Source organism: Balaenoptera borealis, assembly GCF_965194805.1.
Source record: "Balaenoptera borealis genome assembly, chromosome: 20".
In the NCBI taxonomy this organism is placed as follows: domain Eukaryota; kingdom Metazoa; phylum Chordata; class Mammalia; order Artiodactyla; family Balaenopteridae; genus Balaenoptera; species Balaenoptera borealis.
In genome coordinates, this window is record NC_138879.1 from 13,551,398 (window position 1) to 13,579,151 (window position 27,754).

At 41.1% G+C, this 27,754-nt stretch overlaps 1 protein-coding gene and 1 long non-coding RNA gene across 9 annotated transcripts in view; one reads left to right on the top strand and one right to left on the bottom strand.

Moving 5' to 3' along the window:
- The window catches only part of PITPNC1 (phosphatidylinositol transfer protein cytoplasmic 1), a 266,448-nt gene that overhangs the window by 21,378 nt on the left and 217,316 nt on the right, over window positions 1-27,754 (top strand). The window lies entirely within an intron of this gene.
- On the bottom strand, window positions 64-27,678 carry LOC309619053. The gene is made up of 2 exons (XR_014238736.1): window positions 12,219-27,678; window positions 64-12,109 (listed from the first exon to the last, which is right to left on the bottom strand). It is a non-coding gene; the product is annotated as an uncharacterized lncRNA (long non-coding RNA).

A 27,754-nucleotide genomic window follows, 5' to 3' on the forward strand; every position in this document is an offset into this window, starting at 1 on the left:
TCCCTGCAGCCCATGGCAACCACCATTCTACTTTCTGTCTATGAGTTTACTATTCTAGGTATCTGGTCAGCATTTTTTTCTTTCCTTTAAAGCACTGGTTTATTACTTTATCATTAAACTCATACATCATTTCCTGAAGCAAACTTAATAAAACTTGAATTAACAGAAGGTAACTAGAAATATTTTCTGAATTCTGCCTTCTTTCAAAGGAGGAAAATGACAAGATGGACCTGTATCCATGTTTTGGGTGGCATTAATGACTCAGTTAGTGACCTATACCTTTGTAGCAACAGCTGGAGTGCCTGACACTTTTAATTCAGGAGTCCTACTATATTGTCATTTAACACAAAAAGCGCATTTTTGCTTGGAATACTTACAAAGCAGGAAAAAGTACCAGTGCATTTTAGAAGTATTTCCAACAAAGTTGTCACTGACAAGTGTTCTTCTATTAAAGTAGAAGACAGAATATTTGATTAATGATAATGCTTTATTCCTGTACCAGGTGGAAACAGACATCAATTGGACTCTTTTTCTAATTAAAGAAGTACAGTTAAAATGTTGGCTTTTTTTTTTTTAGGATTTGATAAATATTTAACTCAGGAGAAAAAAACTAATTTGTTATTATGACGGCTTATTAATAAGTTAACTTTGCAACATTTTCATTGTTGTCAATTCTCTTAGTGATGTCTGTAGGTAGAGTTTTCAACTCACTAGCCAACAACCTGGATTTCATTAGATTTTATAGGATTACAGTCCTGCCGCTCTCAAGCAGCGGTTTGTGTCCTGCACTGTCCAAGAAAGTAGTGGGTTGTAGAAAAATGTTGGTCTCCAGTCTGAGAACTTTCCAGTGTGCCTGGGCCACCTTACAGATGTCTGTTTAATCTCTAATGCACCCGAAATAGTAGACATCTGCAAAACAAAGTCACAGAAAACAACACTCTTGTTAAAGTAGTAATTAGCAGTTTAACCAAATAGAAAAACAACACTGGATAGATGTTTAAGAAAACAAGACTTGTAATCACCTCCTTGTACGGACAGGTAGTTCTGAAGACAGGGGTTATCACTAAAGTTTGTATTTGAACCCCTGGACATGTCTTCTGAGATGTGTGAGTTCCCTGTAGGTTTGTACCCTCTTGACATGGGCCTTCATCAGGAAAATTTTGCTGAGTTTACCCTGACCTGAAATAATGATGATGATGATGCTGGAGCCGATGAAAAGACAAATAAAGCCATTCATGTCACCTAACATTTGTCATCATTCTGGGCTATTTCAGCCTCCATTAAAGTGACATGGTGGATAAAAGTGGTTTTCTCAATGCTTGAAAAGTGCTGTGAAAATAGACGGTTCTTTTGCTCAATGAGACAGGTTTAAAGATATGAAATAGAGTTATTTAATCCCCCCCAAGTGCAAAGGGTTTGGTAACTAGAATTGTATTTAATCATTGGGGTACAGACTGTACCGTGTGCACTGGAGACCCAAATCCTGGACTATTGAAGGCTATGACGAATGCTTCTTTTTTGGATGTTATGTTTTTGTTGCTCATAAAGAGGCATCGTGCCCAAAATGAAAAACCTTTAGATTCAGGATTCAATAGTTCACCTCTTTTGGATTGTGTTTGATGGAAACTTGGATGCAGCTGAGTGTAATTATGTTTCTCAGCAGTATGACATATAGTGCTGCAGAGATGGGTGTTCTTAGAGATTTCTTGCCAAGACTGGCTGAAAAGGAGTTTGGTTATTGTTTTCTTAAAAAATAGTAATTAGGCTATTAGTTGTTCAAATGGAATAATCCCCTTAAGCCTTTTCAAGAAACACACTTCCAAAAGGGTCAAGTATATTTCAAATTAGCCATTATTTACATAGTGTCCAGCCTTCTGCCTTAGCTCTTTTAGGAGGTTTTTGTTTGTTTGTTTGTTTGTTTTAATGTTGGTTATGTCTGTCAGAAACCATCTTATTTTTTAAAGGGGTTCAGGAATGGTTCTCATATCAAAAGCAGCCAAATCCCTGGCATCATAGAAGCTTCATCATAGATTAATCTGTTTTTCATCTGCAGAACGGCCGCATTCAGTGTTGTCCTGGCCTTTGGACAGTCTTTTCTGTGGATCTGGAGAAGGAACTGCCCACGGGCCTTGCAGGCCTCTATCTTTGAGAATACTCAAGAGCAAAGGAAAAACAGGCAGTTAGAAATGGTGGCCAGGGCTAATGGACCGTGGTTCCGGGCTGGAGCCCAGGCCTACGTTTGTGACCACTGGGCTCAGGATCTGCCCTGGTGTCTCTCAGATCCCCAGATGAGGTAGAACCTGTTCACCCTGATGCAGACTCACTTGGCCCTGCCACATGCCACCCACGACACACCTTTTGGGTGTGTCTCAACTTAAAGCTGGATAATCAGCTTTCTTTCCCGTTGGTTGGGTCTTTCTGAACGGCAAATCAGCCGTACCTTACAAAGTTCATCTTTTAAGTCCTGGTAATCGCCCCACCTCTCACGGGGAGTATCATCCCTGAAAAGAGGACTCATCACTTTCAAACATGATTTTCCTTTCATTTTCCTCTACCCTTTCCTTAGCATTTTATCTCCTGGAGCTAAAGTACCTATATTGTCCTAACTTGGGGTTTCTGGCTTAGGGTGGTGCAGTATGGTGAGGCCCTGCTGATTGATAGCCATGAATTGATTTAGGAAGACTGGATTTTCTTGTGCCTCAGTTTCCTCAACTTTCAATACCCCTCTTTTTTAATTTAATTTTTTATTTCTCATACAAGTTTAAAGGTTACAGTTATTTATAGTTATTACAAAATATTGGCTATATTCCCCGTGTTGTACAATACATCCTTGAGCCTATCTTATATCCAGTGGTTTGTACCTTCTGCTCCCCCACCCCTATATTTCCTCTCCCCGCTTCCCTCTCCCCACTGGTAACCACTAGTTTGTTCTCTATATCTGTGAGTCTGCTTCTTTTTTGTTATATTCACTAGTTTGTTGTATTTTTAGATTCCACATATAAGCGATATCATACAGTATTTGTCTTTCTCTGTCTGACTTATTTCACTTAGCATAATGCGCTCCAAGTCCATCCAGGTTGCTGCAAATGTCAAAATTTCATTCTTTTTTATGGCTGAGTAGTATTCCAGTACCCTTCTTTTTGCCTCCATGAGGGGCTGATCACATGACATACAAGCCCACTCGGCACATGTAAGGGACAGTGATAATTGTCCATGTGTGGATGCTGTGTGAATACCTGGTAATCATGCATTCCCTGAGCTGTGCATGAAATCACACGGTCTCACACCTTTAAATACCTTTAGTTTAGAAGTCCATCTACTACAATATTCATTTTTGGAGTCTGTACTTTCCAAATGACCCATGGGAAGGAATCCTGAGGTGTCCAGAGGATCTGAGTCTGTCCTGTGGGAACGTTATGTCATAGTAACAAATGCTTAAGGATTAGTTTATTTCCAGCCCTGCAGAAGCTATAAATTGCTTCCTAAAATTTTATTCTCCAACACCGTGATGTTTATGTTGCTATGGTGGTATGTCTCTTGCTTGGGTGTCAAGATTGCCATTGGAAATAGATAGGCCAAAATAACAGCTTAACAGGTGGCCGTGCTTTGTGAAGTTGTTTGTAAAACTATTTTATGAAGTCCAGTGCAAGTAAATCACGCAACTGTGCCCTTTACTGTATTTTGTATTTGAGCACACTCTTTTTTTTTTCTTAATGCATTCCTCCCCTTTCCATTTTAAATATATATAGACTATTCCCCTTTTTCAAGCGGCACCAAGCTGATTTCCTGTAGTAACACAAGGCAAGATTCCAGCTCATTTTATTTAGCAGTGGACGTCCTTTCCTTATTTTGTGTAGTTGGAACCCTCCTCCTAAAAATAACCCTTCTTTTTTTACTGTGCTTCTTTTTATAGCTACTGTGCTCTTTATTTAAATAAACCTCTTTTTAATATGCCATTTACATATATATGTACCTACACACATATACGTATACACATACATAAAGGTATATATATTTCCCTGTAAGGTATAATCCTTAGTGAATGTGGTAATAGAAATTGTTTCCATTGACCTGTCATTAAGCTCTCACCTGTAATTTATGATCATTTTCTTTTGAGATAAAATTTAGAGAGAACCTGAGTGTTAAACCAGTTCAGCTTCCTACCCACTCTGAGAATCTTCTATAATAATCTCGCACGGCAATCATCTTGCCTTTTAGCTTAAATACCAGCATGGCAGGGTGCTTGCTCTTCTGTGATATAACATCTATGATTGTCCACTTTGATGTGTTAGAAGATGCTTTTTTTTTGGCCGAGCGGCTTGTGGGATCTTAGTTCCCTGACCAGAGATCGAACCCAGGCCACCAGCAGGGGAACCGGGGAGTCCTAACCACTGGACCACCAGGGGATTCCCAGAAGATGCTCTCTGATATTTAGTTGATGTCTTCCTCCCTAGAACTTTCATTTTCCTGTCTATGGTGACACAAACACAAGCCACGTCCACATGCTGGCTCTTTAAATATTTAGAGAAAACTGTAATGTTGTTCTTTGGTTTTCTCTTCTGCTGGCTTAATAGCCACAATTCCCTCAACAATTCACCTTAGGAAATGGTTTCAGACTCCCTCCCCAATCCGTTGGACCTCCTCTGTTATTGCCCTTTCAAAAATATTGAATGCAGTGCTCTAGAGCAAGGGTCAGTAAACTTCTTCTGTAAAAAGGCCAGATAGAAATATTTTAGAATTGCAGGCTATAAGATTGCAACAACTCAGCTCTGACCTTGCAACATGAAAGCAGGCAGAGACAATACGTAAATGAATGGGCATGGCTGTGTCTGGTAAAATTTTATTTATGGACCCTGAAATTTGAATTTCATATAATTTTCAAATGTCGTGAAATATTATTTTGCCTTTTTTCAACCCATGCATAGCTAGCTCGTGGGCCGTACAAAAAGAGGTGTGGGCCAGGTTGGGCTCAAGATATTGGAGGACCAGTGCTGAAAATATGGGAACTGTTACTTCAGCACCTTATGCTATGTTGATGCTTTAGTATTAGCATTGTCATTTTTGGAAGCTGCATCAAACTGCTGACTGACAAGGTGATCAGTTCACCTTCGTCTTATCCACGTGATCTTCTGGCAAAGCTAAGTCTCTCCATCCGGTGTGTCTGAGGCCTACAAAAACAAGCAGCCTTATAGCGACAACAACCATTACCATAGGACTTTGTAATGTAAATGTAAATGTGATGAATGGCATCTGCTGATTTCAAGTTTGACAAAATGTTTTTGGTTCTTGCTTTTGTTATTTACCATATTAGCTACTCCTCTTAATTTAGTGCTAGATGTGATAAGCATGCCTTTCTGTCTTCATCCAACAACACAGCGACTTTTCAGTCCAATCCAAATCCTAAAATATAGGTCATAGCTGCTCACCTTGGTTGCAGAAACCAGTAAGCACTTGGGTAGAGAGATGAAGCCTTCAGTTATATTAATAAGCTTAAGAATGGATTATTCTCCACTTCCTCATTAGTTTTAATTTTAAAAATAAGGTTCTCATGAAATTTTTTTGAAACAGTTTAACCAAGATTATAATTTACCATGCAGAGGAGAAAATTTAGTAAATGGCAAAGCCGATTTTTTTTTTTTTAGTGACTAAATGTTTAATTAAAATTATATATTTCTCTATGTGGACATTTACTTAAGAAGGCTTTGCTTTTTCACAAGAAAGGGGAAAACACAGAGGGCCAGCGTTTGTGGAACATTCTAGTGTGCCAGGATCACTGTGTTAATTATCTCATTTCATCTTTGCAGTCAACCTCCAAGGTGGATCCTAATATCTTCATTTTACAGTTGTCAGAGAATCAGTGGCAGATTTGGATTCCAATCCAGGGCTCTTTGGCTACAAATTTCCATTTGCTTTCTCCAACACCATTGCTTTCCACAGCCAAAGAGAAGTTGACATTCATTCATTATCAAGTTACTTGTATTAATTTAAACAGTTGATTCTAAAATGGATATATGTTCCTGAATTAGTTACTGGAATGATACATTTCTAGAGTATATATCCCAGAAACTGTGATATGAAATAAAAATATTGATTTCCTTAGTGGAAAGAGAGTATTCAAGTTAAAACTATTTGCATTTGCCAATCTTTGGTAAAACTGGAAACATAGATGCAATTTTTGATGACCTACAGTGATTATAAATCTTAATTGTTTTTAGAAAGCTTGTCTGTTTATCTAGACCGTATCTTGCAAAAAAGGCACTTCAAGATGTCATTATATGAATATTCAGAAACTAATAGAGTCTAGATGAGAATGTGTGATAATCTAAAGATATCATTTAAGTCGGGGCTTTAAAAATATATTACTTCAAGTGAAGAACAAGTCTCATAAACAAGTTCCTTACACTTTCCTATGGTCTAGTTCCACCTTATCCCAAGTCCTTAAAAGCAGATTTATAAAAGGGAGAGGAAACAACTTTTCAGAATAAAAATTTGAAGCTCTCAAAGTAAAATATATTGATACTTTAATTGTATGAAATTGTTATGTATGAAATTGTATGAAATGGATTCTTTAATAATAGCTGGTGCTGGGACTCTCAAAACCTTTGCTGAAATTATTCCACGAGGAAGCTGGTTTATGGCTTTCTGGAGCTGGTGGCCGCTCATACTTTAGATTATAAGTTCCTTGGAGGGTTGTGATTGTCATTGCCTCTATTTTAACTCCCCACAATTTTTTGTAATGGTGTTTTGCACACTGCGGTTGCTTAGTTAAGGTTGACTACCAACTTACGGTCATTTAAATTCAGATCCAATTTTTGTGTTGATTGTGGTTTGAAAAACAGAAAGAAAAGTATATTTATTGCTCTTGTAAATGTTTTGTTTTTTATCGAATATTGAATAGATATGAAGCAATACACCCATGAACCTATTGCCCAGCTTAATAAGTAGAATGATACAAGTTCATTGAACACTCTACATGCCCCCAGCTGACCCCAGGCTCTCTATACACGTGGCATCCCAGAGGAGGTAGTCTTCAACAGCTTGCTGGGTTTTTTTCTGTTAACTTTTTGTATTGAGATATAATTCACATAACAAAGTTCATTCTTTTAAATAAGTGTACAGATCACTGGTTTTAGTATATTCACAAGATTGTGCAACCATCACCGCTTTCTTATTCTAGAACATTTCTATCACTCAGAAAGAAATCCTGTCCCCATTGGCAGTCACCCCCCACTCCCCACTTTCCCCAGCCCTTGGCAACCATTGATCTACTTTCTATATTGATGGATTTGCGTATTCCAGACATTTCATATAGATGGAATCATACAATATATGGCTTTCTGTGTCAGCTTCTTTCCCTTAGCATAGTGTTTTCAAGATTCATCCATGTAGCATGAATCAGTACTTCATTCTTTTTTACGGCTGAATAATATTTCATTGTATGGATATATCACATTGTGTTCATACAGTTATCAGTTGATGGACATTTGGGTTGTTTCCACTGTTGGGCTATTATGAATAATGCTGTTATGAATATTCGTGTCCGGGCTTTTGTTTGAACAACAGTTTTCACTTCTGTTGGATATATACCTAGAGGTGGAATTACTGGGTCGTATGGGAATTCTGTTTAACTTATTGAGGAACTGCCAGAATGTTTTCCACAGTTGATGCACTGTTTTATATTCCTACTAGCTGTGTATTAGTGTTCTAGATTCTCTGCATCCTAGCCAATACTTGTTACTTTCTGTCTTTTTGATTCTAGTCATCCTTAGTGGGTGTGCAGTAGGATCTCAGCATGGTTTTGATTTGCATTTCCTTAATGACAATCATAATGTTGGACATCTTTTCATGTGCTTGTTAGCTATTTGTCTATCTTTGGAGAAATTTCTGTTCAAGTTATGTGTCTTTTTATTGTTGGGTTCTAAGAGTTCTTTCTGTATTCTGAATGTTAGACCCTTATCAGATAACATGATTTGCAAACATTTTTTCACATTCTGTGGGCTCTTGTTTCACTTTCTTGATAGTGTCCTTTGAAGCACAACAGTTTTAAATTTTTATTAAGTCCAAGGTACTTTTTCTTTTGCTTTTGGTGTAATATCTAAGAAATCATTCCCTAAGCCAATGATCCAGTGCCACAAAGATTTATACTTATGTTTTCTTCTAAGAGTTTTACCACTTAAGCTCTTACATTCACATCTTTGGTCCATTTTGAGTAGATTTTTGAGTATGGTATAGGGTGGTGGTCCAAATTTATTCTTTTGCATGTGGATATCCACTTTGTCCTAGCACCATTTTTTTTTTTTAGCTGTGCTGCACAGCTTGCAGATCTTAGTTACCCGACCAGGGATTGAACCCAGGCCCCGGCAGTGAAAGCGCCAAGTCCTAACTACTTGACCGCCAGGGAATTCCCAGCACCACTTTTTTTTTTTAAAGCCTACAGCACCTTGTATTCACATTTGGTCTCCCATCCAAGTACTAACCAGGCCTGACCCTGCTTAGCTTCCGAGGTCAGACGAGATCAGGTACATTAAGGGTGGTATGGCCATAGATTCCGCATCATTTTTGGGAAGACTATGTTTCCCCATCGTATTGCAGAGCTTGATCTTTTTTACTGAACATTTTGATCTTGAGATTGATGCATATAACTATAATTAATTCATTTTTATGGCTGTAGAGTATGCTTTATATGAATCTGCCGTAATGTATTTAATTCATTCTTTGACCCATAGTGGGTTGTTTCCAGAGTTTTGCTTTTCTATACACTGTTGCTGGGAACATACTTAAACATGTTTTTTATTACCCACATGTGAGATTGTCTTTCTAGGGAATATGCCTAGGAGTGTAGAGTTATGCAATGTTTCCCAAAGTGATTGTAATATTTATGCTCCTATCAGCAATGTATAAGAGTTTACATCTAGGAAAACTCAGCCTTTAAACGTTCTCTTTGTTTCGTGTCTCTTTGAATAGTCATTACCCAGAGGAAAGAAGTAGTATTTGCAAGTGAAATTTGCCTCTTAGGCTTCTACTATTTTATTAGCAAGAATCATTATTATTTTTTAAAATTTTATTTATTTATTTATGGCTGAGTTGGCTGAGAGAGCAGGCTTCTCTCTAGTTTGTCGAGTGGGGGCTACGGTTCCTTGCGGTGCGCGGGCTTCTCATTGCGGTGGCTTCTCTTGTTGCGGAGCATGGGCTCTAGGCGCACGGGCTCAGTAGTTGTGGCTCACGGGCTCTAGAGCGCAGGCTTGGTAGTTGTGGCACATGGGCTTAGTTGCTTCGCGACCAGTGGGATCTTCCTGGACCAGGGCTCAAACCCATGTCCCCTGCAAAGGCAGGCAGATTCTTAATCACTGTGCCACCAGGGAAGTCCAGCAAGAATTATTTTAAGCAAGCAAAAGGCCAATAGCCAGAGAACCCAGTATCCAGTTAGTATCTCTTTAAACTTGTAAATATTAGTGTGAGGCTTAAACAGATCTTTGGCTGGTTGAGGTGGTGAAGCTTTTGCTAATAGTGAATAAGGGTGTGTGTTCATTAAAGCAACATCACACCAGCCTATTATTACTCTCTTACATAGGGTCTGGAGCTAGTATAGTGTAGCAGTTGGCAGAATCAGGGTATCGAGGGGTGAAGAGAGCTGCTTCCCTTTCTTGGAACCCGCATATTATAGCTATGCTAAGACAAAATTGTGTCCATGATGATGAGAAACATACCCTATCACATCCTATAGCATCACGTGAAAGGGTTGGCTGACACAAAGTTGGGTAGATGGTACTCAGAACGTTGAAGGAGATGGAAATGCTCTCTGCTTGTGATTACAGGGAGTTACACCTGGAAAACACAACAGCTCTATGCTGGACCACCCGTGTGGTCCAGGTAGGTGGGTGTCAACAGGGATGGCCATGAGAAGGAGAAGAAAGGCCTCTGGAAGGCAGGTGGTTGGGGATGAAGGCAGCCTTCCTAGCAGCATCAGAAAAGCATGTGGGGAAGCGCTCCAGCTCGGAGTGGGACTCAGGGACAGGGTGTCAGTTACAAAGCAGGAGTGAGGGCTGGGGGAAGAAGAGATTGGCAAGACGCCCCAGCCCTAGGGGCACTTGAATAGCTCCTCAGTTGCCATATTCAAGAAACTGAAACTCAAATACAAGAGAAATGGCAACTCAGTCTCAGGAACAAATTGATGTTATGACTAGTGGTATAGACTGAATATTTATGGTCTCCCCCACCCCTCACCTTGAGGTTAGCCCCAGCATGCCTGGAATTAACCAAGTCCTCCAACTCAACTAGATACTGAAGTCTTGATGACTCCTCACTTATTTGCATCCCTGTAACTTTGCTCCTGATCTCTCGTGATCTGGGGAAAGGGAAGAAATTGGAAGATGATAAGGACTGGTATTCTATTTCCTCAAATATTTATCTTTTCACTTAAATTTCTTTTCCCTTTTATTGTATTGTTTCCCATTTACAGATTTCTTTTTGGTTCCTATCTATTGTTTCTCCATTATAGTTTTCCTCTGCAGTTAGTTGGTTCCTGGATGTAATTTCAGAGTATTTGAGAAGTCGAGAATGATGGGGGAGAAATTGAAAGTGTAGGTACAGAAGGAGATGACAGTGGGGGAATGAAATTTATTGTTCCTCTTTTCCAATGTGAAGCCAAAGCTGGAGGCTAGGTCATTCAGAAAGAGAGAATTCAGTGTTTTCTAAACTACCTGCATATAAGAATGACTTGGTGGCGTGACCTGATTCAGTACTTCTGAGGAGAGGATAAAGAATTTGTTTTTTTAGCAAACACTCCCCATGATTATAATAAACCAAATATGGGAATCAAACTTAAACCTTTTTAAAATAAAGCACCCAAGTTGGACCCATTAGTTCGACTATAGAATTACTGAATATTTTTAGTATTGACAGAGAAAAACACTTTATAAAGTGCTTAAATTTCTTTTTTTTTTTATTATGGAAAAGTTTAAAGCTACACAAAAATAGAAGGGTGTGATGATTCTCCGTGTACCCTCACGCAGCCTCAGCAGTTATCAACCCATGGCCAAGTATGGAGGTGCTTTTGAAAGAGAACAGAGGAGTTACTAAATAGTAAAGGGAAGAATTAAGGCTGTGGGGACTTCCCTAGTGGCACAGTGGTTGGGAGTCTGCCTGCCAATGCAGGGGACACGGGTTCGAGCCCTGGTCCAGGAAGATCCCACATGCCATGGAGCAACTAAACCCATGCGCCACAACTACTGAGCCTGCGCTCTAGAGCCTGTGAGCCATGGCTACCGCGCCCACATGCCACAACTGCTGAGGTCCGCGCACCTAGAGCCCATGCTCTGCAACAAGAGAAGCCACCTCAGTGAGAAGCCTGCGCACCACAATGAGGAGTGGCCCCCGCTTGCCACAACTAGAGAAAGCCCTCGTGCAGCAAGGAAGACCCAATGCAGCCAAAAAATAAATAAATAAATTTATTTAAAAAAAAAAAAGAATTAAGACTGCCTGATTTACTTGTAAGACTCAAAATCTGGAAACAGCTAGATGTTCATCAGCAGGAAAATGTATCAACAAATTGTGGCATATCCATTCAATGGAATACTACTCAGCAATAAAAAGGAATGAACTATTTATACACATGACAACATAGAAGAATTTCAAAATAATTTCACTTCTGATTTTTTGTTTTATCTGACCTAAACAAAACTAGATTCCTTAATCACACCTTCAAGAATTCGTATAACCATTATCATAAAGCTGAGGGGCTTTTTTCTCAGTTCAAAACCAAAAAAATTCTAATATTCATAACAAATTTATCTGAGTATGTCCTAGATTTGTGTGAATTAAATGTCTTTGCTGTTTCTCTTCAGTCAAGGTACCAGAAAAGAAGGCTATATTGTCTCTAGAAATTTTCTGAATTGGCTCAACTGTTTACGTGTTAATAATAATACAGCTTTTTTTTTCTTCCATGGGGGAAACAATAGTATTATTATTTTTTAGGATTTAAAAGGGTGATAGAGTGACCACTGTCTGATATGTTTCCATCTTGTGGTACCCAATTTTTATGATAAATATCTGGGGAACATTAAAAATCTGGCTGGAGGAAACCAGTCCTAGAGATATAGAATTATAGACCCTGTGGTCTTCCTTGCTGCACGAGGGCTTTCTCTAGTTGTGGCAAGCGGGGGCCACTCCTCATTGTGGTGTGCAGGCTTCTCACTGAGGTGGCTTCTCTTGTTGCAGACCCAACGGGGGCCTTAGAATTCATCTTGTCTAATCCCCTCATTTTACTGATGAGGAAGCTTAGGCAAAGAGAAGCCACTTGTTTGGGTCCCAGAGCTAGCAGCGGCTGAGCAGAATCTGAGCTCCTCCTATCTCTTGGTCTGTTGGTTTTCTTGCTTCCAGTGCTGTTTCTTTTACATCCCTCATTATGGCCACCATACTGTCATGTCTCTCACTAACCATGAACCATGAAAAAACCTCCATCTTTTGGTCCTGCAAACTATATGAGACCTTACCCAATATCTCTGTGGTCCATATTCAGATGGAGCTTTTGTTCACTGGCATCAACAGAAATCAGTTTGGTGTCCATTTACTACCTGACACCAGTATTCATAAAGGACTCTATTTCTGCATAGAGCCTTATGTTGACACGACCCCCAAATAAAAATAGGCCTGTCTGTTTCCCTGATAGAGAGAAACACATGGAATTGTCTTTTTTTTTTTTTTTCCCTTGCCACGCTGCACAGCTTGTGGGATCTTAGTTCCCCATCCAGGGATTGAACCCAGGACCTCGGCAGTGAAAGCGCAGAGCCCTAACCACTGGACTGCCAGAGAATTCCCAAACACATGGAGTCTTTTTGCCCCACTCTCATCCAGTCTTTATTTCAATGATGTAATGATAAGTTTGTTTAGCCCCAGGAATTTTCCTTGTCCAATTGGCTTCTGCAGCGTGGACAGTGGCTGAAATGAAAAAGACTAACAATAGCAAGTGTTGGTGAAGAAGCAGAGCAACTGGAATGCTCATATACTGCTGTTGGGAATGCAAAATAATACAACCACTCTGGAAAATATTTTGAAATTTTCTTATCAAGTTAAACATACACTTAGTCTATGATTTAACAACCCCATTCCTCGGTTCCCCAAGAGAAATAAAGATATATATATTCACAAAAAGATCTGTGTAAAAATATTTATAGGGTTTCCCTGGTTGCACAGTGGTTAAGAGTCCGCCTGCCAATGCAGGGGACATGGGTTTGAGCCCTGGTCTGGGAAGATCCCAAATGCTACGGAGCAACTAAGCCCGTGTGCCACAATTACTGAGCCCACATGCCACAACTACTGAAGCCCGTGTGCCTAGAGCCCGTGCTCCGCAGCAAGAGAAGCCACTGCAATGAGAAGCCCGCGCGCTGCAACGAAGAGTAGCCCCCGCTCACCGCAACTAGAGAAAGCCCACATGCAGCAACAAAGAGCCAATGCAGCCAAAAATAAATAAATAAATAAATTTATAAATAAAAAAAATATAGCAGCTTTATACATAATCACTAAGCAATTGAAAACAAGATGAGTGTTTATCAACTGATGAGAGGATAAACAAATTGCAGTATACCCATTTAATGGAAATGGAATGTTACTTAGCAGTTGAAAGGTACAGAATAATGATATACACACACCAACATCAATGGATTTCAAAAGCATTGTACTAAGTGAAAGGAGCCAGATGCAAAAAGAGGTATTTATATGACATTCTGGAAGAAATTAAGTTATAGGAACAGTGATTGCCAGGGCCTGGGGGTGACAGAGATACTGCCAAGGGTTACAAGGTGGCTTTTTGGAGTGAAGGAAATGTCTCTAGGTGGGCTTGTTTATTTAATTAATTTATTTATTTTTGCACAGCATGCCGGGATCCTTGTTCCCCGACCAGGGATCGAACCCGTGCCCCCTGCAGTGGAAGTGCAGAGTTTTAACCACTACACTGCCAGGGAAGTCCCTAGGTGGGCTTGTTTAAATGACTGTATGTCAAAATGTATTGAAATGTACACATAAAAAGAGTGAATTTTATTGTATTAATTATATCTCAGTAAACCTAACTTTGAAAAAACCTAGACAACCTTGATGGTATCCCATTCTATATAGAATAATGAGTCCAAACTCCCTAACAAATTTCCTTATAGGATGGACCCTCAACCCAGCTTTACAGCCCTATCAGTTGTCTTCTGCATTCAGCCATTCAACATTCAGTGCCTGCCACATCGGGTACTCTTAGGTGTTGTATTTAGACAGACCCAGCCCTAGTCAGTCGCCATGCAGTTGAGAGCAGGGGTCTGCAAACTACATTCTGTGGGGCAATTCCAGCCCGACATCTATTTTTATCAATAAAGTTTTATAGGAACACAGTCACACTCCTTCACTAGCACACTGTCCAGGGCTTCTTTCCTGCTACAATGGCAGAGTAGAGTTGTCGTGACAGCGTCTGCATGGCCTGCAAAGCCTAACATATTTGCTGTCTTGTTCGTTAAGTTTGCCAACCCCTAGTCTAGAGTTAGAGACAAACAGCAAACAGCAGAAAAGAAGCACAAACAGGGACTTCCCTGGCAGTCCAGTGGTTAAAACTCTGCACTTCCATTGCGGGGGGCACGGGCTCGGTCCCTGGTTGGGGGACTAAGATCCCGCATGCCATAAATTAAAAAAGAAGAAGAAGCAGCAGCAGCAGCAGCAGCACAAACAGATAGGAATAATGACAGGTCATGATTAGTGCTCTGCAATAGAGAACAGTGGGCAGAGGGGAACTTCTTTCTGTAGGGTGCTTCCCATACATCTTCTACAGCTGGATTGAAATCCTCATCGTGTTCCAAGTATACTCTATGTGTTTCTGACTCCATGTCTTTGCACGTCCTCTCCATTTATTATGCCCTCTGATTGCCATCCACTACTGTCAAAATTCTACCCTACCCCTCAGGGGCCAGATGAGATGCCACATTCTCAGGGAAAGTTTCCCATCTCCCCCGTCATAATTCATTTCTCTCCTGCCTTTCTTTAGCTCATGAACCTCTCTGGGTGTCACTTCCATTAGATTGTAAGTTTCTTAATAACAAGACCCATGTCGCATTCTTCTCCAAATCCCTAGGGTCAGCACACCCTCTTTTACAGTGAGTCTAAGCCTTTTTGTGGGACATTTAAAAAAAAAAACAAATTTATTTATTTATTTATTTTTGGCTGCGTTGGGTCTTCGTTGCTGCGCACGGGCTTTCTCTAGTTGCGGCGAGTGGGGGCTATGCTTTGTTGCGGTGCGCAGGCTTCTCATTGCGGTGGCTTCTCTTGTGGAGCATGGGCTGTAGGTGCGTGGGCTTCAGTAGTTGTGGCATGCGGGCTCAGTAGTTGTGGCTTGCGGGCTCTAGAGTGCAGGCTCAGTAGTTGTGGCGCACGGGCTTAGTTGCTCCGTGGCATGTGGGATCTTCCCGGACCAGGGCTCAAACCCGTGTTCCCTGCATTGGCAGGCGGATTCTTACCACTGTGCCACTAGGGAAGTCCCTTGTGTGACATTTAAAGTCCTCCAGGGAAGACTTCTCTCAGCCTCATCTTCTGCCCCTCCCTTGTATCCCATGCTTGGCCAAATCAAGCTAATTTTGTTCCCCCAATGTATTATGTAGTTAACTTTTAATATCTCTTCTTTTCGTTGCCTTGGCTCTCTTGAAAATAGAGCTAATGAGATTGTTGGCTATTAGAGTTACATGGACATGGTTATATAATGGCTTCACAATGCCCTTAATACATGAAATCTAAAATGTTACATCTTTTTGAACCCAGAAACTCATTCTAACTTTTTTCTCTCTGAAGAATTATAACATTTTCTGAAGATCATGTTGTCCTCTTCCTTCTTCTGGATGTTATGCAAGGAACTTTGGTTGAAAATGATGAAGTCCCAACTTAGATAGGATAAATATGCAATAGTCACGTCTTTCGGAAGGAAAACATTGACTTTTAAAAATCGTGCTTGCCTGAAAAGCAAACCTGAGTGTTTTTTATACTTATGTGTAAAAATGTGCTGCCATTCTTTGCCCTCATTTGTATGTTGAAAAACGATTGCAAAATTGAAGGTACACCAATATCAGTGTCATGTGTGTTTAATATGGAAAATAGCATGGCAATGACTGGACTCTTTATGAACACAGGTACGAACTCTGAAAAACTCACTTAACTTTCCAAATAACGCTTTGTCCTTTTTTGTATGTAAATGTGCACACCTTTTCATTGTTCATATGTATGGCTATTTTATTAACAGTGGAGTTTTGTATAATTTCACCCACTGTCAAAATAGGTTAAGATCCTATATTTTCAGCTACAGATACATAAACCTAGCGAAAACGAGACGGTCATGGGGAGCTGGGACAGATGCAGTGTATTTCTGCCTAGATTCTTCGGCCCCCAGCCTCCTGTTGGGGTTCTCAGGGTACAGGGATGCTGATGTACCTGGATAGGTCCTGCCATATTTGAGAAGTAAGGATTTATAAATAGTCCCAACATCCAGGACCCTCCTGGTTCCTAAGCTCAAAGTGGTGTCAGCAACGAAAGCAGAGGCAGAGTTAACATGACCTACGTATAGTCTCTTGGTTGCCAGCCTTCCTGATCTTCTAAAAGGCCCCTTGCTCCACAAATCCAGAGTACTGAAAGGCCTGGGTTGAATCTCTTCTATTTTCTATAAAATTCTGGATGTCTTTTGAGGTGGGTCATATATATTTGCACACTTTTAAAATAACTTCTCATCAGCTGTCCCCCTGAGAGCATACTTTTGTACTTGGCACCGTGGAAAAGGTCTCTCTGGTTTCCCGCAGACATGGGGGCCCTGACTGCTTTGTCAAGGGAATACGACAACGTATTAGGGGTATCCTTCCCTTGGGAAGTGCGTGTCATAAATCTCACTGACAGATGATTCAGGTCTTAAGGCTCCTAAGACCATAACCTCATTATCAGGAGATGATTGTGTAGTAGACTAAGAGATTTTAGTATTGCCTTGCAGATTATTATAAAGCCCCCCATACCTATTTTTATTAGAGACTAAATTTCTAACTTGCTCAATTTGTTTGTTTATGGCAGCGCTGCTCTGCTGGTCCTAGGAGAAGACAATTTTACATTTAAATGGAATATTCTAACTTTGCTTAGTAAGTAATGACCTAGAAATTAGGCTTTCTTCTTTATGGTGCTTGTGAGAACTTGGCAGGTGGAAAAAGAACTGTTAGTTTTTCACCCTGTGTTGGATTCATTCACAGTGCAGGGAAATGGGATTTCAGTGTTTCATGAAAAAAGTTCCTATCAGAAGAGCATCACATTTTTCATTTTTTTGGATAGGTAGGCAGATTTCTACATGTTCTGTGAAACAGTCTTGTTAGAGGGGGAGGAAACGAAAAAGAAAGGCATTAGCAACCAAGGATGGCAGTCATTTTAGGGATTCTGCTTAATATAATCATGATGAAAATGAATGCCCTTGACCAGAGAAAACATACAGTACTGATGCCTTGGGTTGTGTTCAGAGATCTCTCAGCCTGTGAGAACTTCATGTTACTTGGGTCTAGCTTGGCATTGCAAAGTAACTAGCTCTTTTTATGCCAGCTGATCTGTAAGGGACGGAGGACCGCACCTTCTTTGCCCAGATTAACACTGGATTGATAATTCAGTGAATTTAAGCAGAGATGGTGGCTTGCAACCACAACTAAAAGCTTGCTTAGAGGGAGAAGGAGAAAACGAGAGGAAAAATGTGGAAGCAAGAAAGATGGCAATAGGAGGTTGGAAAAGGCTGGCAGCAGGTGCAGGGGATGAGGGGGAAAATAGGTATATGTGGTGGAGAAGTAGAAGCTCTCTCTGAATTGTTCAGTCAGCTCTGTTTCATTGGCACAGATTCTAGAAGTTTCCTAATTCTTGGGTAGAGCATAGATAGGGTGTATTTCCTACGAAGACAGATTTATATCCAGCTAACATTACCTCAAGTTGCTGTGCCAGACTCATGCATCCTTCTCTGTGTCCTTGTCTCAAGTTTTGTGGATTCAGTACATGCTTTAGATCTAAGAGCTAGCCAGTCTTTCATGCTTATTTGTGATACTTTCTAGTTTTGACTTTAAATATGGGATCAGGAAAATTCTGAGAAAGGGAAGTCCCTCTTTTTTTCCGAATTACAGAGTAAATGGACTCATTTTTAAAAATTCTTTTATTCCAGAATGATCCACCTCTGGCTGTACATAAAGCACAAAGTTATCAGAGACATTTTCCTTTGTGCTCTGTGGGCCTGACATTAGTCTGCCTTTGATTCCCAAGGTGGTGTCAGGAAAGCAATGCTTTTCAGATTGGAGGTATAAAAAGGTACTCCATGGAAGGGAATATATTTTATTGACCAATGATTAGTGAGCCTTTTTTATGACATGCTTTGTATTAAATGCGATTTGAAAACCTTCAAAGGAAGATTCTCAGGAATTACTAAGTCACGGCCTGTCGGCATGCCTCTGAATGCAGCCAGAAGCAGTGGAGCAAAAATCTCAGTGTGTAGCAAGATCTCTAAATTCTTGGAGGCACATGACATGAATCCGTTCAATTTTCTGCTTGTGTTTTTATTTCCAGTGCATTTCCTGACATTTATATATTTTCTCCTCATAGAAGCACTTCGTGCCTTGGTACTCAGGCTGATTTTCCAGTATTTCTTCTGATCAAATCAGTAGTCCTCTACTTATATAGTCTGTATGCAGTGGAAGGAAAATCAGAAATGCCTAATGTGGGTCCTAATTCATAATGAACCTACTAAGAATCTCACCATCCATGAATAACGCATTGTCCACGATGTTAACTAGAACGTACTCAGCTCCAGTCCATTTGTGGGGACGGGGCTCTTTTAGGGTCCTTCTGGGTGCAAGGGGGAAGATGGTACTTTGCGAGACCTCTGCACACCTCTCCCTGGCTTCTTCCCTTCCAGGTAGGCTGAACATAGGCTTTCTTCTTTATGGTGCTTGTGAGAACTTGGCAGGTGGAAAAAGAACTGTTAGTTTTCCACCCTGTGTTGGATTCATTCACACGTACAGCATAGGATCAATGTCTTTTATCTTGGTGCCAAAGACTTGGGAAAAGCAGATGGTAAATTTCAAAACCCATTTATGTTGTTTGTAACCCCTTCGTATAGCATGGCATTAGGGAAAGAACCAGATTGCTCTATCAGATGACACCTTATCCAGGTTATGGCTGTTCTTAAATGGCTTTATGTGAAGTCCCGCTCTTTTTGTGGTCTTAGAGAAGTTATCTTAAATCTTCCTGTGCCTTAGTTTCCCTACCTCCTTGAAATGTGGTGAAGGCACAGTGTCCATTGATCTAGTCAATATTTATCAGGTTCTGGGAATACAGTGGTGAGTGAGCCAGCAAATCCTTCCTTGATGGGGCTCACAGTCTAGAAGGGCCAAGGCAGAGACCTTCCAGAGATGATATCGAGAGGCAAATTCCACATGTAGATGTTACATGAGGCCAACAGGAAATGACCTCAAATTGAAGTTAAGACTCACAGTATGAGAGCTTAATATCTGTGAACCCTTGGAACCCAGCAAGGTGAGCTGGTATAACTTGCAGGAAGTATGACTCACTTGTGACTGTAATGAAGAAGGCTTAAACCAAATCATCTGAAGAAAGGCTGTACCGATATATGCTTCGAAAGACTGAAAGGAGAGGCAAGGAAAAATAAAATAAAAATAAAAGAGGCAGAGAGCAAAACAAAACAGCACGTCCTCAGGGCTGTCCCAGGAAGAGAGGAGGTCGTAGACCTTTGACATTCTCCAGCTATCATTACATAGAGTTGGGGAGAGAAAACAAAACAAAATAGGGTTTTGGGGATAGACTGAATTTGAATCCCAATTTTGCCGCTTCTTACTAGATACTTGACCTTGGACAAGTCACGTCAACCCTCTGAGGTTCAGTGTGCTCATGTTTTAAAGTGTGCTGAGACAGGGAACTATATTCAGTATCTTGTAAGAACCTATAATGGAAAAGAATCTGAAAAAGAATAGATATAAATATATACATGTATAACTGAATCACTTTGCTGTACACTGGAAACTAACACAACATTGTAAATCAGCTATACTTCAATAAAAAAATAAATAAAAGTGGGCTGAGAAAGAGTGGTCGTGTGGCCGTGCCTCGGTGCCTTCTGTGGCCTATGCGCTTAGCAAATGTGGCTCTTCCCCTAAGGGATGAAGCTCAGATTTGAACCCAGCAGCTAGGTCTTAATTCTGTTACTCCCAAGACTTCAGCATCCTTGCCTTTTTTTTTTTCTTTTTAAATATGGGAAAGAGTACGAGGAAGAGCTGCATTTTAATTGTGTTACTGCTCAACTGCTAACTGTTTTGATAGATTGAACAAAGTCCATTGATTCTTCGTGGAGAAGTGCTTGCTGGAGAGTGAGTCAGGCGTCTGCGTTAACTTGTTCAGAAGCTTTTTGTGGCAGATTGATTTAAAAACCTCCCAACAAGACGGGAGGATTTTATTTAATAGAAATATTGTCAGGATGGCGTTGAGATTTGGGTTTGGCTTTCAAATCAAGCAATACAAGTTGAATAAAGGTCTTTTCCCTAACAGACAGAAGGATCATGATGGATTGGGGAAATACTCGCCATCATCTTGCAGGGCTTTGCCTGGGGGAGGTAATATTTGCCTGGAGCACCCTCACCCCCACCAGCAGGCCTGCTGGGGAGAGCTGGTGAAATATGGTCACTAGTACTTTCAACCTACAGGGTTACGTGGTTCACCTGCGTTGAATGAAATGGGTGTGCTCCCAGCTGTATCTATCTGGGTTTCCATCCTGGGTTCTTGGGTAAAGGGCAAATAGGAGAAGGTTGCTAAAGAAAAGAAGAGAGTTTCTGTAGCTCCTTCAAAAGCAGGCTCCAGATTTGTATTCTCCAGCCTGGAAGGAATATGTGGTCTGAGTCTCACATGAAGAGAGTCGCAGTGTTGCTTCTTGAGTGTCTTGGTCCTTATTTGGATTCAGTGCTGAAACATCCGGATCAGTTTCACAGAAGAGGTTTTGAGTAGATTCCTTGCAGATCTGAAAGTCACACTTCTGTGAAACTGGTTTTAACACCAATCCAAACCCCACTGGTGTTCCTGTTACATTTTACAGCTATTCATATGCCCCTGTATAAATGACCTCTGCAGAGAAAGAAGAATCACTAGTTCATTGTGCAGGAAGATGAGGTCCTCAGAAATAGCTACAGCTTATTCAAGACCTGCCACCCGTTCAGAAGGTGCATTGCTTCACCAGAAATCCCGTTTACTTTAGGCAAACTTTTTCTTAAAGGGCCAGCTAGTGACTATTTTTGGCTTGGCAGGCTACAAGGTCTCTGGCACAATCATTCAATGCTGCCACTGAAGCTCAAAAACAGCCATAGACAATAGGTTAGAGGGATGAGTATGAGACCTCATTTCAATAAAACTCTATTTACCAAATAGGCCATTGGCCCTCAACCTCTGGCTTGCTGACACCTGCATAGATCATCATAAACTTCCTGTACCCTTCGAAGTATGAAAATTATACTTTGGAGTAAGAAACTCATTTGAATATAAATATATGTTTAGAGTTTCTATATTGAAGTATCACAATGTTTTCTTACAACTTATTTAATTTTTATATAAATGTTCCACATTTATTTCCTGAAAATTGGATTTCTCATTTGCATTGCTTGGTAAGGGCACCCATGTTTGATATGAAACAAATTAATCGATTATGTTGGAATCCCTATGCACGTTGAAGTTCACTTTCACTTGCCAACGACGTTCTCAGCACCGTGTTCCGTGCTTCTCTCCTTTGTAGCAAATGCAAGTGTGAGGTCCCTTTGATTCCTTAATACCTACCGTGGAGGTGCCATCCCAGGCCACTCTCTCCTAGTCCCAGTTCCCCCTGGGAGAAGTTCTCCTGGTTGTCTGGAATGAGTTCACATTAATACGTAGGGCTTTGTGGCGCTGTGAGATGCTGGCTACTTTACTCCTTTCCCACAATTTACAGTTTCTCACTATGAAAACCTCCTCCGACTCCTCTCACAAGAGTGTGTGATCCGGATTTGCCGGATTTTCAAAGTCATCCTTCATTGCACGTGAACATTGGCTGCACCCGGAGCTTGGCTGTGAACTGATTATTCTCACCAGGACCTGTTAACACAAATTCCATCACTCCCAAGGCTAAAAATAAACCGTATTTAACACTTGGAAGCAAAATTCCAAGCAAATATATAATCTGATTTGATCTGATATAATCTGATTTGAACATGAAAATGTTCATGGTGTAATCAAATGCTTACTTTTAAGGTGGAAGATGGCATTCCTTCTGTGAGCAGGTAGATAGAAATCAATTCCACCTATCAACTGATGTAATCACAGAGATTGATGGATGCCTCAGAATCTGAAATGGCACTATTTGATCTTGTTTAAGAGTGTTCCCCCTTAGGGACTTCCTTGGGGGCACGGTGGTTAAGAATCCGCCTGCCAATGCAGGGGACACAGGTTCAAGCCCTGGTCCAGGAAGATCCCACATGCCGTGGAGCAGCTAGGCCCATGTGCCACAACTACTGAGCCTGTTGTCTAGAGCCCGCGTGCCACAACTACTGAAGCCTGCGCGCCTAGAGCCGGTACTCCGCAACAAGAGAAGCCACCGCAATGAAAAGCACGCGCACAGCAACGAAGAGTAGCCCCCGCTCGCTGCTACTAGAGAAAGTCTGCGTGCAGCAGTGAAGACCCAACGCAGCCAAAAGTATATACATTAATTAAAAAAAAAAAAAAGAGAGAGAGTGGTCCCCCGCCCCCACGGGAATTCCCGGGCCTTCCAGTGGTTAGGACTCAGCGCTTTCACTGCTGTGGCCTGGGTTCGATCCCTGGTCAGGGAACTATGATCCCGCAAGCCACGCGGCCAAAAGAAAAACAAAAAAAATAAGAGCGTTCCCTGCCATTTGTGGCACACAGCCATTGAGGATCAGTCTTCTATTTAAATCATGGTGCTACATTAGAGGACTTAGGAATATTTAGTGTTTGTGTGTCCAGCTAGTGTCTGTGTAATATAAAAACATACTATGCTTAGGAGATAAAAATATTAATATAGTCGTTTGTGACAGAATTATAGATGATTTTAAACTTTCTTATAATTTGTCTGTTTTACAAATGCTCAATTATGAATATGTATTACTCTAAGAAAAACAGTACAAAGGCTTTCAAAGTTTTTTTTTGTCTGTGACCCACAGTAAGAAATATATATTGTACAATTTACATCCCGACCCAGTACAAACATGCATTTATGTATTTATACAATTAAAACAAGCGTTTCATGAAGTATTAGTTAACCTTTGTGCTACCTGTGCTTATCTCCTGATGTTTTCTATTTTTCTATTCTATTTTATTGAAGAAAAAGAAAGAAAGGAAGAAGAGAATGAAGGTATTGACCAACTAAAATGACCTCATGAACCCCTGATGGGTAAATTGAAAAATACTGACTATTGTGCAATGGTGCCAGTCTTTTATTTCATGGGTCAGTAAAATTTCAAAAGAAATTCTGGCACTTGATGTAAGATCATCCACTTTTTATGTTGCAGAGTAAGGCTATTTAAAACTTCCAGTATTCTTTTTATTAATTTTTCATGTTAAAATTTTGTTTTTATGATTGGGGGAGTTTTCGTATTGAAATATCCTTTCTTTTATGGAAGAACGTTTGAACATGAAACATTAGGAAGGATACAATTTCAGGATTTAAATAGTGAGTAAATTTAGCTTTAGGAGAACAGACTATACTGGCTTTGTTTTTTCCGTTTGGCCTTGAACCTGTGCAAACTTGGTGACGCAGGAGCATTTGGGAATCATTGAGGAATTCTCCTGGCAGCCGAAAGAGCCCCCCAGCCCCGCTTTGGAACAACACAATTGCAGCTCTGAATCCCAGCTACTTGGGGGCAAATCACTTAATTTTTCTGAGCCCCATTTTGCTCACCTGCAAAAGGGGTACCTTTCACAGGTATAGAGATAAGATTTATACAGAATTTAAGACAGTTCCCATGCAGTGGAGTTTATAAACGGTAACATCTCAGGATCATTAACTCTCTGCTGCTGCTCTGTGCTATAAAAAACTTGGAACGTTGAAAGACCTTTATTAGGTGTTTCTACTTTTGATGAACTGTCCCTTTAAGGATCATTAACATAAACAATGCTTTTTCTAAAAAAAACTTTCCTGTATTGTCTCACCCTTGAGATTTACCCTTCTTACATTTTCTCCCATCGTTTAACCTCCTGTCAGCCTCTTTATACCCTTATTCATGACGGGAACACAGCTTGTTTGGCAGTTTTAGGGGACAGTTAGAAAATATTCCTTGACAGTGCCATGAGTTTGCAGTTTTTAAGTTGTGGTTTTGGCTAGAGAGGACTTAGATGGGTGAGCGGAATACTAAGAATAGGGGAAAGATGTGCTTCTGTTTAATTACATGGTAATTTGTAAAACAGACTGGTTTCTGTGGCCCTTGAATGCTAATGTAGATTTATCCCTTACTTAAAAGCATAAAGCCGGAGGAATGCATAACTCACACATTTCCACACATTTTAGATCTCCAAGGGCTCCACGTGAATAAGTCTGAAAACCTTTTCTTCATTTATCTTTGAAGTGGTGACTTTTTTGGACAACGGGTTGTATGTCTATTTCATCAGCAACACCTGTATTTAAAATGTCCTCTGTTTGGCTCAGTCTGATATTTTCAGTTTCAGATGGCACCAACCACACCCCTGTATTTCCCCAGTGGATTAACCCTCCAGGAAAGTTCCAGCTATCTGAAACTCTCAGGAAACAAGCTGGGTGTGCCTGATAAGGAAGGTTTAACAAAATCATATAAATTTTTCTAGGATGTTTTCTATCATAATAGCTAACATTTTGCTGGGCTTGCTATGTTCTAGAAACTTTGTTACAGGCTTTCTGAACATCAAAGAAAAAAAATTAACTCTAAGAAAAAAATAAATACTCCTCTGCCTTGATCTCTTGAGAGATCTTTGTAAATATCAGCTATTATAGTGTATCCCACCTGTGGATTTCAGCTCTGTGGGACTGTTGTTCTCATTTAGCTTACCACTATTTATTGAGTGATTATTATGTGCCAGACACTGCTCTGGGCACTAGGGATGTGCAGCCACATGTCAAGGAACGCCTGGGGCCACCAGAAACTTCCTGCCTTCTGCATGGGACGACCCAGACAATAACGTATAAACATAAAAATATAATGTAATGTCAGGTAGAGATTAAAAAAAGGCAGGATAAAGGAGCAGGGAGTAGGGATGGGGAAAGTGATGGGGAAGGCCTTTGATGAAGTGACATTTGAGCCGAGACCTGCATGAATCATGGGAACACGGCTTGCAGATATTTGGCAAAAGAGCCAATTGCTTCTGCACTAAATGATTCTCCCTCTTCTGCTTTTTATAGTTTTCCTGTCTTCTTGCTTGAGCCAGACCAACGGAAGCCAGATCTAGAGAGGAGACAGAGCTACAAGTGTGCCGTAGGGAAGGCAAAGGGCTTAGCTGCAGCTGCAGGGGCAGGTCTGGACACGTGGGTGACGCCACATAGGGAGAGTGCGGTGGCTGCTATGATCAGCCAAGCTTGCAGGCAGTTGCATCAGAGGACCACCCAGCCGAGGGAGAAGACGCATCCAAAGAATAGTCCGGCGGCCAGCAGAAGTACAGTACAGGCTGAATGGGGGTGTTGTCAGCAGAGGCCACAGGTGGCACTGCTCCTGGGGCTCAGAACAGAACCTGGCTCTCCAAGGAGATGGAGCAGAGCAAGGCTGGAGCCCAGAAGCAGAAACTCTGGTTTAAGAGAGCACCTTGATTACATGTGTTAAGGAGGTCAAGCGTTTAGTGCTTAGAACCAGGGCTGCAGCTTGGGAATGAGTCTTGCAGCAACGGACTTAATGCTGACACTTCAGCTATGGAGCCAGGGTCCTGTGTCCCCTCCTCCTGCTCATATAGGGTGACCAGAAACTTCTTTGCATCCCTTTGAATGCCATCGGCTCTCTGCCGCTCTCTGTTATACTGCCTGTCCATTTGCACATGTTGATTGCCTCCTCTGCCCAGGAACTCAGTAGCTTACCAGCAAAGGGATGCTCTCAACCTTGTTGAGACAGAGTTTCCTCTTCTGGCTCTCACAGGCCTGTAACATAACCTTTACATTCCCCTTGGCAAAATGCTGTCATCTTTTTTGGGGAGGTAGACTAGAAGCCAAAAGCACAAGATCTAGACTCAGACCACCTGGTTTGAGCCCTGGCTCCCCTTGACAAGTGACTCAACCTCAGTTACCTCATCTGTAAAATGGGAATAATAATAGCACCTACCTTGTAGGATTGCTGTGAAGATGAAATACCCCCACAGTGTCTGGCCCCATGAGTGTCACTGCTTTTTACATGTCTGTGTGCCCTCACTAAACTGGGAAGCCCTCCAGGCACGTCCCTGTCCTCATGGGGCTGACATTCTACTGGTGGAGACAGACCGTAAATAAGCGAACACAGAAATAAATAATATAATTTCAGATGGTATTGAGTGTAATAAAGAAAAATCAAATTAGGGTAATATAATCAAGTGACCTAAGGTGCCTGTGGGTGTGGGTATGGGCACTATTTTATTTTATTTTATTTTCACAAATAAGATCTTTTATTTGTCACCATTAAAAGTCTGAATTTTAAACAGATTCTTGGACTGGTGGCTCATATCCATCAGCTCGTTCAACTTTAGCACCTGTCTCATCCCCAGTAGCTTTTCTAGAACTACTACCTTTACCATGTAGCTCCATGAGTTTTCCCAATTCAAACTTGGGCTTCTTCAGCTTTTTACTTTTCTAACAAAGACATCGTGGAGCAGATAAATAGATTGACAAGGCTTTTCTATGTCTTTTCCAATGCTGTCTGGAATCCTGCAAACCAATAATGATATATTAGAATAAACCTACACTTCATTTAATATGGGTGCTATTTTATTTTTACAATTAATTAATTAATTAGTTTATTAATTAATTTATTTTGCTGCGTTTGGTCTTCGTTGCTGCACGTGGGCTTTCTCTAGTTGTGGCGAGCAGGGGCTACTCTTCGTTGCGGTGCGCGGGCTTCTCATTGCGGTGGCTTCTCTTGTTGCGGAGCACAGGCTCTAGGCGTGCAGGCTTCAATAGTTGTGGTGTGTGGGCTCAGTAGTTGTGGCTCACGGGCTCTAGAGCACAGGCTCAGTAGTTGTGGCGCACGGGCTTAGCTGCTCCACGGCATGTGGGATCTTCCCAGACCAGGGCTCGAACCCGTGTGCCCTGCATTCTTAACACTGCGCCACCAGGGAAGTCCCTATGGGTGCTATTTTGAATAAGATGGATGGAGAAGGCTTTTCTGAGGATTTGACATTTGAACAATGGTAGGATCCAAGTGACAATCTGGAGGACAGCTGTCCAGGTAGAGGGAGACAGAGGGGTCAGCAAGTGCTGGAATGACCTTGGTGTGTTTGAACAAGGAGGAGAGTAAGGGTAGAGCTGGGTGACCAGGAGGAGCACAGACAGGGTGAAGCGAGGGCAGGGGGAGGAGAGGGGATGGAGGGATGAAGAGGACAGACTGTGAAGGGCTTCAGGGACCTGGCCAGGAGTTTGGGATGTGGCCCCTTACAGCGGGAGCCACTGAGAGTTATAAACAGGGGAGTGACGTGATTTTTTTTTTTTTTAATAAATTTATTTATTTATTTTTGGCTGCATTGGGTCTTCGTTGCTGTGCGCGGGCTTTCTCTA